Source organism: Pocillopora verrucosa, chromosome 5 (assembly GCF_036669915.1).
Source record: "Pocillopora verrucosa isolate sample1 chromosome 5, ASM3666991v2, whole genome shotgun sequence".
Taxonomy (NCBI): Eukaryota; Metazoa; Cnidaria; class Anthozoa; order Scleractinia; family Pocilloporidae; genus Pocillopora; species Pocillopora verrucosa.
Genome location: NC_089316.1, coordinates 11,644,382 through 11,658,507, shown reverse-complemented (window position 1 = coordinate 11,658,507; position 14,126 = coordinate 11,644,382). Strand labels below are relative to the sequence as shown.

The following is a 14,126-nucleotide window of genomic DNA, read 5'->3' as shown; positions in this document are numbered from 1 at the left end:
GAAAATCGCCTAAGCTATGATAGGCATTGCCAAGATTTCCATAAGCCCCTCCTTCTCCAGCTTTGTTTCCCACTTCTTTTGCAATTTGTAGATCACGCTCGTGGTAACTGATAGCCTTATGAAAATCGCCTAAGCCATGATAGGCATTGCCAAGATTTCCATAAGCCCGTCCTTCTCCAGCTTTGTCTCCCAGTTCTTTTGCAATTTGTAGACGACGCTTGTGGTAACTGATAGCCTTATGAAAATCGCCTAAGCTATGATAGGCATTGCCAAGATTTCCATAAGCCCCTCCTTCTCCAGCTTTGTTTCCCACTTCTTTTGCAATTTGTAGATGACGCTCGTGGTAACTGATAGCCTTATGAAAATCGCCTAAGCTATCATAGGCATTGCCAAGATTTCCATAAGCCCCTCCTTCTCCAGCTTTGTCTCCCACTTCTTTTGCAATTTGTAGATGACGCTCGTGGTAACTGATAGCCTTATGAAAATCGCCTAAGCTATCATAGGCATTGCCAAGATTTCCATAAGCCCCTCCTTCTCCAGCTTTGTTTCCCACTTCTTTTGCAATTTGTAGATGACGCTCGTGGTAACTGATAGCCTTATGAAAATCGCCTAAGCTATGATAGGCATTGCCAAGATTTCCATAAGCCCCTCCTTCTCCAGCTTTGTTTCCCACTTCTTTTGCAATTTGTAGATCACGCTCGTGGTAACTGATAGCCTTATGAAAATCATCTAAGCTATGATAGGCATTGCCAAGATTTCCATAAGCCCCTCCTTCTCCAGCTTTGTTTCCCACTTCTTTTGCAATTTGTAGATCACGCTCGTGGTAACTGATAGCCTTATGAAAATCGCCTAAGCTATGATAGGCATTGCCAAGATTTCCATAAGCCCCTCCTTCTCCAGCTTTGTCTCCCACTTCTTTTGCAATTTGTAGACGACGCTCGTGGTAACTGATAGCCTTATGAAAATCGCCTAAGCCATGATAGGCATTGCCAAGATTTCCATAAGCCCGTCCTTCTCCAGCTTTGTCTCCCACTTCTTTTGCAATTTGTAGATTACGCTTGTGGTAACTGATAGCCTTATGAAAATCGCCTAACTTCTGATAGGCATTGCCAAGATTTCCATAAGCCTGTCCTTCTCCAGCTTTGTCTCCCACTTCTTTTGCAATTTGTAGACGACGCTCGTGGTACCTGATAGCCTTATGAAAATCGCTTAAGCGATGATAGGCTTTGCCAAGATTTCCATAAGCCCGTCCTTCTCCAGCTTTGTCTCCCACTTCTTTTGCAATTTGTAGACGACGCTCGTGGTACCTGATAGCCTTATGAAAATCGCCTAAGCCATGATAGGCAAAAAAAAAAGAAAAAGAGAAGAAAACCAGCCTTTGGGTGATGCCTTATCATCGGCCGTTGAGCCTTCTACACAGGAGATTGATATTGAAGTGAAACAATTTATTAAAAAATCACCCGTGGCAGTTTGAGGATAAGTGTTAACAAATGTTTTGTTCCCCCCTCCTTCTGCATTCCAAGAAGCACCATAACCTAAACATAGCCACTGCTGGTAGAGAAGAGAAGGGAGAAGGCAACAAGGTTCTTCTAAATGTTTTAGCATGCCTTTGGCAAAAGTGCTTCACATCACTGATGATTGTAAACAATTAAAAAGTCCTATTTATTGAGCATGACATGCAGAAACTATAGTGGGAAGCCATTGCTTAGGTTCTGCTATATGGTTACCAATGGGCCAATTACTGCCTAGTAAATTTTTTACATCTTTTTGTGGCCTTGTATCTTTATGGGGATGAAGTTATCACTTCAGAGACGTTGATATGAAGACTTAGCCAATTTGTAACTACAAAAGATAGAAAAGTATTGTACAAGTGCCTTGGCGATGATTTTAAACCTAATGATGAAGATGTCTTAGAATTTTTACATTATTCAAGTGTTTTAACCCTTTGCATCCTAACATCAGCATACTTTTTTTCGTACTGTTCTCTATGCATATCCTATGGTGCTGACAAAGAGAATTTGTTTAACAACCAAGAGCCTCTTTAGTTCGTGATCATTTCCTTTATTCTCATGATCTTAATGTTTGTTTTAGAGGGGATACTGATAGGAGAAAATGGTCACTAATCACTCTTAGAGATCAACTGGTGGAGTCCAATTCTCAAGATATTATGCTCTAAGGAAAACTTTCAGTCCCTCGAGACTAAAGCAAGCCGCCAAATTAATTAACAAGTTATTCAGAGCTGAAGAACAAACTGAAGCAGAACTGACATCCTTTGAACAACTTAAACGGTTTATAGAGTCACTGAATTGCAAATCTTTACCCATATTTCTCTGGATCTGCACTGGTAGTGATGTGATCACTGTACGTACACAACATAGATGTGGACTTTGCTATCCTTGAAGAGTAGCATTGACGTCCTTTTGCCAGAACATATAGACCATTGCTAGAACTTCCATCTACATATGAATCATACCCAGCACTGCTTGAGGAGTTCACTAATGTAATGAAAGAGGAGCAAACCTGTTTTGTGGTATTGTTGAGTATGGAAGATGTGAACAATTTGAAATGAACACTCAGAATGCTTTGAAATGAATACTTTGAAATTTGCTTCTTAGTTTTTACAATTTTTTATGTTATGCATAACATTTTCACATTACTGATATAAGGCTTTTTTTTAACACAGAATACAAGTTACTGTTGATGGCATTTTCTAAACTTTCCGAAAAAAAAAAGGATTAGGTCACAAATTTATATCTATTCAAATGTCATTACAGTTGTCACTGGCAGTTAGTTTGGTTACAAGTTGGAAAGCCTTTCGAGAGGGATATAAAATATGCAAGTTTCATGACTACAAACTCTAAATTAAAATTTTATCAGCTGATCTCTAATATCACTAAGACTTTAAGTAGTAAGTGTAAGTGGTCATAACATAACAATATTTTAATTGTCAGCCCCTTGGAATGCGAAAACTCGGGGTAAAAGGTGACATGTCGCTTTTACTACCATTACGTGTCTTCTAGGAGATCAATGCCTGAATTTTAAATTGCACGAAATACTACATTGATTTCAGTGGACTACTTACACCGCCAAATAAATGCATCTACAAAAGTGAAAATGGTTTGATGATAAATCAGTGAAAATAACAGCATCTATCAAGATTACATCAAAATTCAGGAGTCATACTTGAAGTTATCATTAAGGGTCAATTATACTGGTGACAGCCGTCAAAAAATGTCATTACTTTCATTTTATACCTCCAGAGAAATCGTGAAGCATGAAAATTTTCATCCTCTCTTAGTGTTCAGTGCAATTTTGAAACTATTGAAAAAAAATTATTACCATTTCATTATACAAGCTTCGAACGCAACAGCATAACTTCAGTCTTATTCATTGGTTGATCTTCACAATGTTTTATATTGTAATTAACACAGCGTCTGCATTAAACTTTCCTATGTGAGGGAGGGATAACAATGATCATGTACAAGTACTTCCATTATCATCAAAGGAATATCAAAGTAATTTTTATTAGACGCTGATAAATGTTAAATTCAATATTGAAACTTTCAATGATCGTCACAGTGTTCAGAAAATGCTTAATTCCATTGTTTCCATCGTCAGAGAGAGGGTCAATCCTATTGTGTAATTACTATAAGCTGACTGTGTGACCCTGGCACAATAAACATTGTTTTCTGTTTCAATATCAGTCATAATCACAGTCAACCATTATAATCAATTCCAAATGTCTGCCAATTTGTGCATTAGCCCCACATTTAAGACTGCCTGTAAAATGAAAGTGTAGCGCTTGTTATCTGACCGCTTGCTATCTTTAAAAGAACCCATTTTAGCAAGTTATCCATTTCTAGGTTTGCAACATTAGACAACCCGTTCTTGTGTAGTAAACCTAGAAAACATGGTAAGCGGTCAGATAACAGGCGATGCACTGAGAATTTGACTGTATTTTTTTATTCCCAACAGCGGTCGTAAATATTCCCATATAAACTCTTATAATTTCGCCATGACTGCTATTTCGCAAGATGATCATCTCACAGCTGGAGCTTGGGCTGCCTGTGGTTGGAGATTCCAAGGCATGTTCCTATACTTATCCAGTTTAAACTAGTCTCACGCAGTTGCTCGATCATTTCCTTTGTAATGATGTACGCCGGTCTCCCTACTGAACTTGCAGAGAATGCCAATGGAATTTTTTCCTTTGGACAAAGGCATGATACATTTAAAATATCTGACGTCTTTCTTACTAAGACGACTAAAGACAATTCTAACAGCTCAAACAGGTTTGAAGAGAAATTTTGAGACAGTGATAAGCATTGTTGTGTATTCCTAAAGCTTCCTGGCACAGATTTCTAATCCTACATGAACAATGCGTGATAAACGAAAGTCCCTTTCAATGGTGCTCTTTAGAGAATCAACAAACTTTGTAAAGTATTCTGCACTAAGTTGCTCCGCCATTTTGAGAGAAATATTCCGCTTACTAGCTGTTGCTCACCGGCTCAGAAAAAGTAATCGATAATCTCGCATAGTGATTTCTTTTTCTCACGCAACAATTTCTCATTCTCAACAGTTAATATTTAATTCTCAGTATATTGCTACATCAGTCTTTTTCTCGATTAAGGTTTTATCATTTTCGATGGGTAATTTAAAATATCGCATAACAGTTCTTCATTCTCATACAGCGATTTCCACTTCTGATGTAGTGGTGATGTAGGCTAATTTCAAATTGTTTTTACGACATAGTCTGGTAATTAATTATTAGCACCAAGCTGAGGCTAAGGGGCGCTTATTTTGAAAGCAAGATCGGAGTGACTGTAAGTCGAATATGAAGTTTTGTGCCATTTCTGTGTGCAAAAATAACTAAAAGGCCGGACCTCAACTTTTCCGAGTTTCCAGGCGAAGAGAGTCTAAGAAAGAAAGGAAGCGCCTTCTGTCGTCGCGCTGATAAGGAGTTCACGTCAATAAGTACGAAAACAGGCCGTATACACTTTAATACAACTGAAAGACTGTACTTAAGTTAAAGACTGTACCTAAGTTATTTCCTAGAGATTTGTAGTTAAGTTTGTGGTAAGAAAGAAATCGATTAAAACACCACAGCATGACAAATAAATTCAACTGTCTCCTTTATCTAATCAAAGACTCATGGCCAACTCGTGCATGATGAAACATGGCTGTGAACTTGTAGATACAGGTCTTACTGCAAAGCAAGGTTGCTCTTATTTCAAAAGCCAAGGTTCCGGAATATCACGAAGAGATTCACAATTATGGTAACCATCCAACTCCGCAGAATAATTAAGCTATAGACAGCCGACAAAAACAGCAAAAAATAGCAACCTGCGTTTATCGAATTTACGTTTGCAGAATTCGTTAAATTTAGCTGCTGGAATCCAAATCTTTCCTCGCCTGCACAAGCCAAATTCCACCATTCTCCAATCCTATGTCACCTATCGCCTCTTAGTAGCTCAATATATATTTGCATAGTAACGCAATGATCTTTGTTCACACGGTTTTTTCCAGCTTGTATCTGTTAAGTTTTCTGCCTCGGAACTAAAATACCTCCGAACCTACTTAACACGACCTCTAGATTTTTTGACTGAGTGAAATTATAGATATGCGGAAATGATTTTTATAGGTTTTCTTATGTCCGAAAATTATTTTCGTCTGCTTCTGATCAATCTAGCCGCCAATGTTTACATAAGATGAAAATCGATAAGATTTTACGTATTCCTATTGGCTAGCTGTGCATTTTGTCCATGAAACGAAAAAGAAACCCAGCTGGGTTTTCACCATGGTTTGCCATAGGCATCTCACAGAAAAAGGGAAAATTCTTAGTTGCGAGCGACCGGGTACAGAGGGCATTTCCACCTTCAAAGGTGGAAAAAATCGATTTTTGCTTTATTTGACTAAACTGAATTCAAACATTCAAAAAAACGTTTCTATAAAAAAATTCTGAAATCTTTAAAAGCAACTGATTTATTTAGAAAAACGTATTTTCAAATGAAAGATAATAAATCAGGAAGGTGTCATAATCTCGGACCTGGGTGAATCCTCTGGGGAAGTGTCGCGGCAACCGATCACGCTGAGGCCCTATTTTCATTTACATGTAATTCCATATTTTGTTTACATCGCGCACTTTAAAAATTCACTCGTAGAAGTTCTTTGCTTATGGAAAAATCTTTGCTCACGGAAAAATCAAAGTCCTTGGTAAAAAAAAAAAAAAAAAAAAAGAAAAAGAAAAAATAAGCCCAAAGAAGAAAGAAAGAGTACCATTCTGTAAAGAAAAGAAAAATTTTCTTTGTAAGAGAGACTTGTAATGACGAAGCTCCACGCACACAAAGAATCGCCGTCCAACCAAACTTTGCTATACATAATTCTCATTAATTCATAATACATTATCAACCGAAGCCGATTTCTTGCAAAAATTTTCCTAGCGATGACATTAATAAACATAAAAACAAAACATATTGGTTCAATGTTCATCATCGATAAATTCTATGTCGTCACGACAACTATCCTTTTTCGTTCAGGGGAACTACATAGATCTGCATCGAATGTTTATTTGTTCAAGCCCAAAAGGACACGAAGTCATTCATCCACGATGGAGGGTGCCTAACACGAGTTAGCCGTGAAGGAACGGGACTTGCTGAGGATTCAGGAGGTGGGGTAGGGTGTTTAATTATATAGGTTTGCAGGACCAAAGCAGCCGCTTTTGACTGTCCTCCAGTGGGTATGTCATCTCCCTCGTCTCCTCCGTGGGCTTCAGTGGCTTCAGTGGCTTCAGTGGATGGGCTGACTAAATAAACTTTTCAATTTGGCTCGAATTGCACAGTTTGGTGTTTCCCTCCTGATCTTTTTTGAGGATTACATTGCCCTTCTTTTCTACCCCTTTGTATGATACTGGTTCAAAGTTGGTAGACAGTTTGTTGTCAAGGGTCTTGTTGAACAGGATGTGATCTCCCTCGCCAATATCACTGTATTGTGTTGACCGCTTTCTGTCTGCATACTCTTTCTGCCGAAGTTTTCCCCGCGCGTCTCTCTCGCGAAGAGGCTGTTGCCAATGGGCCTCGGTGATTCTTTCACTTGGAATGGTTACTCTTGGAAGTTTGTCATTGAGGCGTCGACCCATCAGGAGCTCGGCTGGGGACAACCCAGACACTGTGTGATGTGTGGTTTGACACTGAAAGGAAATTTCGTAATGCCCTTTTCCAGTCTTTACCTTCCAAAGTAGCGATTCTTTTTATCTTCAGTAGAGTCTCGTTGCAGCGCTCGACTTCACCATTACTCTGCGTCCAATAGGGGATTCCTTTCCGGTGAACTATTCCTAAGAAATCTAGAAAACCTTCAAGCTATGTGGAGGCAAATATCGGGTCATTCTCAGAGCGCACACTTTAAGGTATGCCATGTGTTTGAAAAATACCCTCCATGGCTCTTGCGACGTGTGATGCATCTGTCTTCTTCAACAAGATGACTTCGGGCCAGCGTGAGTAGTTGTCTACTACTACGAACAGGTGGTTTCCGCTGGGAATCCCCAATAGGTCGACGGCGATGTCAACCTATAGAACTTTGGGTAATGTTGTGGACCTGATGGGTTCGATCGTACTTCTAGGGCTGACTAGCTGGCAAGGATGACAGGCTTTTATTAATGTATAACCTGCTTATCCATGCTGGGCCACCATGCCTTTTCTCTGAGGCGGACCTTTGTGCTTGTCATACCTTGGTGACCCTTATGTGCGAGTGTATGTTTCCAGAGGCTTCTAGCATTATGATACGGTTACGTTTGAAGGGAAGCTGGCCAAGGACCCGCAGTCCTTCTACCAAAGCTCTGTATCTTGTGCCCGTTAAGTGACTCCAGTCTCCTGAGGTAACAGCTTGATTAATCAACAACAATGTGGGATCTTTTGCAGATGCTTGCACAACTTGTTGGGGTGTGAGTGCTGCTGATGCAGCTTCACTAGCTATACTGAAGGCATATTCCGTGCTTTCATGTGCATCTTCTTGAGCTGGATCTACTGGGAGCCGGCTTAGGGCATTCGCAGAGTTTTCTTTCCCCGAAGTGTCACTAGATAACGAAATTGCTCGCGGTAAAACAACCATATTTCAATACCTGCTAATGGGCGTGTACTCTTGACACCCAGAACGGTTACCAGCGGCTTGTGGTCTGTGCGGAGCTCAAACTCGATTCCATACAAGTGGATGCAAAATTTTTGATAGGACGGACCAACGGACGGACCAAAGGACGGTCTCTCTCGAACTGAGAGTGCCTCTTCTCCACATTACTTAGCTTGCGGCTGGCATAGCACACTGGGCTGTATGAACCATCCTCTTGTTGTTGTTCTGGGACTTCTCCAATGCCAACAAGTAAGGCTTTTGTTACAAGACAGATCTTAGCATCTTTGACGAAAGAAACCATGACTGGGGCATTTGTTAGCAACTTCTTAATATGTTCAAAAGCTTATTCTTCCTTAGTACCCCACTTCCTGGACTTGCCAATGCACGTTAGGTCCCACAAGCGGCTCGATATTGTCGAAATTCCAAGGAGGACAGATCCCGGGAAGCTTCTCTCTTTAGATTGATTTTGGGGTTTTGGTGCGTCAACAGTCGCTTCCACTCTCCTCTTGGAGATCTGCAGCCCCTCTCCCGTGAGCACTTCTCCCATGTACTCCAAGCTCAGCTAGCCCATGTACTCCAAGCTCAGCCCATGCTCTTCAAACTTGCGTCATACGTTGTCGAGGTTTTCATCATGTTTCTTGTGGTCACGGCCAAGTACTCTCACATTGTCATGCAGGTTGTAAGTGCCGGGGCAATCCTTTAGTATTTGCCATTTAGCGGTTGAATCTTTTCTGTTGCCAAGTTGACGCCAAAGAAAAGTCGCTTATATCGATACAGGCCATCCGGGGTGGTAAACGTGGTTACGTCATGCGAGTCAGGGTATAGCTCTATTTGATAAAACGCCATGTTTAGGTCGAGTTTCCCGAAAACTTTTTCCTCTGAAATCTCCTGTAATGTTTCTTCCAGTGTGGGAACTGGGTGTTTCTCCCTGAAGATTGCGCGATTCGCCTGTCTCATATCCAAACAAATGCGAATGTCTCCGTTGGGCTTCTCTTCGGCAACAAGTGGGTTGATCCAGTTAGTGGGAACATTGACTTTTTCAATGACTTCTAGTTCCTCTAATTGTTTCAACTTTGCTGTCACTTTCTGTCTCTTGCTGAATGGTATTCGGCGAAGGGGTTGTGCCACAGCTGAGACACTGTCATCTTGGTGTAACTTCATGTGGTAAGCGTTTAGTTTTCCGGGGCCCTCAAAAACTTTGGGAATTTAACTTTAAGAGCAGCTCTAGAGGCTGGGCATTGTCAATGTTTGTACTGCAGTTCATAACCGCATCAACTCCAACCTTAAGTATTGCAAGGATCTCTGATGTTTTACGACCTAGCAGGGTTGCAGCCTGCCCTGAGACTATGTAAAATTCTGCAGTGGCTGACATGTCAGGCTGTGGTACAGTGACTCTCAACATACAGCTTCCCTTAAGCCGCGACAAGTGGCAGAAAAAGGCGCGTAAGACAAGGCGACAAACTTCATTGGAACGTTTTTCGATTTTTTAGGCAAGAGGTTAAGCGAGTGATAAGAATCGCAAAAAAGGAAAATGTTCGCTCCGAACTATTAAAGGGCAACGGAAACACAAACTCTGTCTGGAAAGTTATAGATGCCTTCCCAATAAAGATCCACCACTGACTACTGTCGAAGATCCTGTGGTCCAAGCGAACAGATTTAGCGATTTCTACGTTTTGGTGGTGGTGGCTGCAGCCGCTAAAGCCAAGGCCCTATGCGATCACAATGGAAAGTAAACTAAAAATAACAGCAGAATACTGAAAACCGTTAAAGTATCTGTAAAGTATTTGAAGTCTTTCTCGATAAGACGACTAAATACAATTCGAAAACCTCAAACAGGTCTTAAGAGGAATTTTCAGACAGTGATATGGTGATAAGCATTCTTGTGTGTTCTTCAAGCTTCTTAGCACAGATTTCTAATCTAAAGTGATCAGAGGCGTAATAAACGGAAGCGCCTCTTTAAATGGTACAAACTCTGTAAAGTCTTCTGCACTCAGTTGTTGCGCCATTTTGAGAGAAATACACTCCGCTGACTAGCTGTTGCTCACCGGCTCAGAAAAACTAATCGATAATCTCGCATAGTGATTTCTTTCTCTCACGCAACAATTTCTCATTCTCAACAATTAATATCTATTTCTTGGTATATTGCTACAAAATATTATAAAGTGTGTTTGACATAACAGCTTGAAAGGGTCCAAAGACGCGCATTATCCATCATTTCACCAGAACTGCCATACCATGACTCTTTAGACAGGCACGGTTTTAGCTTCGCTCTATGACAGACGCATGAAATTATGTACGGATCTGTTTTTGTCTGTCTCAAATCCATCTCACAAATTATATAATTTGCTGCCAGATAGGCATTTTTCAGCTTACAATACTAGACACCGGCGCGTTTTTAACATGCCGCGCTTTCGCACTGACCGTTTTAAATTTTCATTTATCCCGGCCATGTGCGCGTGTGCTAACCTAGATTTTTAGCTATTCCACTGCTGTATATTAGCTATATTAGTTATATTAGTAATTTTATTTAGGTCTTAGCATTTTTGTAATAGGTAGTCTTATATAGTCTTATATAATCAATGATTGTGAAAAGCACGCAATTCAGCCTATGGCTGCAATGTATTTTATTTGATAATAAACTATCTATCTATCTATCTATCTATCTATCTATCTATCTATCTATCTATCTATCTATCAGCTTTGAAACATGTTTAAGAGTGTGTCCACAAGAGCACTGGGCATGCCATCCCACCGATTTCAATGAAAATTTGCCAGTTTAAAGGGTCTACCACAAAACTCAAAAAAGACAAACTGGTTTCTGTTTTGGTGTTTTCCGGGGGGAGATAGACCACCCCTCAGTTTTCCCGGTTTTTACCAAGGAAATCGCTTCAAAGTAGGTAAAATGTATGAAGCTCTCACTGCCATGATATTTAACCAATTACTCTGAGGGTTTGTACACATATTATTACATCCTTAGTAAATGTCTGACGCAAGTATTAGTTAATTTGATTGACAGCTTGTCAATCAACAGAGGCAATTAAAGGACTGTGTTCTTAGACTCTTCTATTCATCCAAATATTTGACAACTTTGAGGTCAAATATCTCCCCTTGCCAGAAAGCTACAGCACTAATCTTAATTCCCCTTTATAATTCATCATTTCATCCCTGAAAACCATTAAAAAAAATCTCTGAGCACTACCGTACTTTTGTTTTAGATGCCTTTTAAAATCTGCGACAGTGGCAAGCTTTTCTCAACTACACTTGACCAAATAAATCCACAGTTTTTTAGTTCTTTATATACGATGATTAATCAAGAAAGCTAAAAATGTAAATAACTCTCCAGAAGTTTTGTAGGAATGGTAAATTTCACGTTTAGAGATTTGCATGTAGGCGAAAAATCGATGGGAAAATCGTAGCGTGACTGCGTGACCTTTCTTGAGCAGTAACAATTGTTTATCTTTTTTTTCAAGAAAGCACTTCTAGAAAGTTCTTTAACCTTCTGTTATTTTATTGGCCTGTCTTTCGGCTGCAAATATTGTCTGTATCTGCTATTATTTTCGCTGAATGTCATGGCCCTTCCTGTGTGTGCGTGCGAGCCAGCTGGTGTACAGCACTCTTTCGAGTTTCTTTGCGTGGTGTCAGGCTTAGGTGTGTAGGTCTGGCTAAAAAAACATCTGCACGCTGCAAAAGGGCAAGCAACACGGGTTCCTGTGTTTTCTCTTTTCCCTTAATTTGCATTTTTATTCTCTCTCTTGCATTATCACACATGTATGATTTTTTAATTCCCTCAGCGCGTTCCCTCAGATTTGGAAGTAGGCTATTAAACGTCAGTATTGACCAGAAATGAAACCTTTTCTATCACTATTTGTTTCAAAGAACCCCTGTTATTTATAACTTTATTTCTCAAGAGAATATTTTTATTTGGTATTTATTTCCATTAGAAAATGAAACTAGGTCCCGATAAATGTTTTTGTTTCGTGACTCCCAAAAACTGTGTTCGCAGCAACATCAGTTGAGATGTCTGAAAGCAATTACGCCCGAGAAAGTCGCTTTCAGCTTTCTGGCCACACAAGGCGAATCCCTTTGTTCAGCGTTCTAAGACCTCTGTAAATAGAGACATGACCTGGACGAGGATGTAATATGTTGAGGCGTCAATTATTTACACTAAATCTGTGACCCTCAAACGGATCATGTACTCGTACATGTAACATCCGAAAAATGTCACGCATGCACAACACCGTAAGTGCACCTGTCGAATTCTTCCCACTGGCTTCAATTGTAAAGAGACAACTTATTTACTACTTATATCTGAGCAAGCTTATTTACCCTAGTAGTAAAACTCCTTCATGAAGTCTGCTATTGTCAGACGAAACGTGTGGGAGATAAATACAAGTTTTTATTTTCACAGTTCGTGCAGTGATGCTCATTGGGGACCTTTAGCAAAGTACGACGGCGACGGCAACGTGGACGTGGCAAAAAAAGATTTAATGAGCAGAACAATAGCTAAGCACGTGCTTTTTAAAACTGTGTACATTTCCTAGCCGACCTCTGCAAAATGACAACGTGAAATCATCAAGATTTGCGTGGTCCGAGAGAGGAAACACCGACGGCAAATTATTTAAGTTCTATTTGGAACTCAACGCCGCTCTCATACGTTATGCTGTGGTTAACTTGCGGCGCCATAAGAGATGGTGAACACCTCAGGTCATTCGCGAAATTCCTACGATAAATATATATATTAATTTTTCAATTGACGTCTTCCTTGGCTTTGTCGTCCTAACTGCCAAAGGTCCCTGCTAGTTTGTTCCGTCAAAAACGCTTTTAATGTGAAGTCACGTCGACCTAGCCTCGACAGAAAAATTAAGCTCACCCTGTCATAATCAATGGTTTGATACCGCAAGTACCAGTTAAGGTACATCATTGCGCTTTGATCACAGTAATGAAAAAAGATGTGCGTTTCCTCACGCTCGCCACATTTATTCTTTGGAAAATTATTTTACTGGAGGGCGACGTCGCTTAGCTTTGCGCGTCTTGACTCAGGCCGAAGAAAATTAATGAGGTGGGCCCCACGAAATTCTTGTCAAGTGTTTCAAAAACTTTGTATACCCTTGGTTTGCACGCAGAAAAAAAAAGACAGATTCCGAACGGTATTTCAAAATATTTTATTCATTAGTCAATTTATGAACTGTTTTATAACAGCCGAGGAAAAGCAAAATTGAAACAACCGGCGTATCGGTCAATGAATTCCAATTTAATCAACAAGGAGTTTGTAAATTCATTTTTCCCAGTAAATCTAAGAAGGGGTCAATGTTTTGTGACAGCCGAAGATAGACATCTCTATAACGTCATGAAACTTTTAAAGAGTTTACACCTCCGGTAATAATTTTCTCCCTGGCAACAGCGCAACATTGTTAATCCTATGTATCGTACGTGTATCAGTTGTGTTACGTCTTCATAGTGATGCCACATAAGTACTCGAGCGGTTAAAAAGCCCTCAATTCAACATAAAACTCGAATTGATAGAGTCAGGATGGCGCAGTTGTCTTGTTCATTTGCAACTAACTGAAGAACCAAATGTTATTTTTCTCGCGCTTGCCGGGGACAGCAACAGCTCATACCCTTTAATTCGTGGGTGTACAGAAGCTTATTTTTGCCTGTATTGGCTTGTTTGGAGATTACGAAGGCCGCGATTTCAAGATGTGCCTCCAATATCGTGTACAACTTGATATGAGATTTAGACCTTCGGGTTCGTAAATGCCAGTATCATCCTCATAAAAATCGGAGACGTAAAGTTGAGGGAGAGGTCAATCTGAAGATGACAGAAGAAATCAAAGCTGGTGGCGAGTCTTCCTGGTGGCAAGGTGACTATAAACCTAATAGAACGCGTACTGTAACTGCTATCTTAGATTCGGCCATGAATAAGGAAGAAGAATAAGAAGAGCGCTTATCTGAACATCAGTTTTACTAACTGGTCATTTGTGACTGAGATGAACTTTATATCACATGATTGC

At 40.1% G+C, this 14,126-nt stretch overlaps 1 protein-coding gene and 1 pseudogene across 2 annotated transcripts in view; both read right to left on the bottom strand.

Annotated features, from left to right (window-relative positions):
* LOC131798087 (uncharacterized) overlaps positions 1 to 14,126 on the bottom strand; it is an 86,219-nt gene that overhangs the window by 45,857 nt on the left and 26,236 nt on the right. The gene's annotated exons all lie outside the window — the stretch shown is intronic.
* Positions 6,570 to 7,132, bottom strand: LOC136280937 (uncharacterized; annotated as a pseudogene).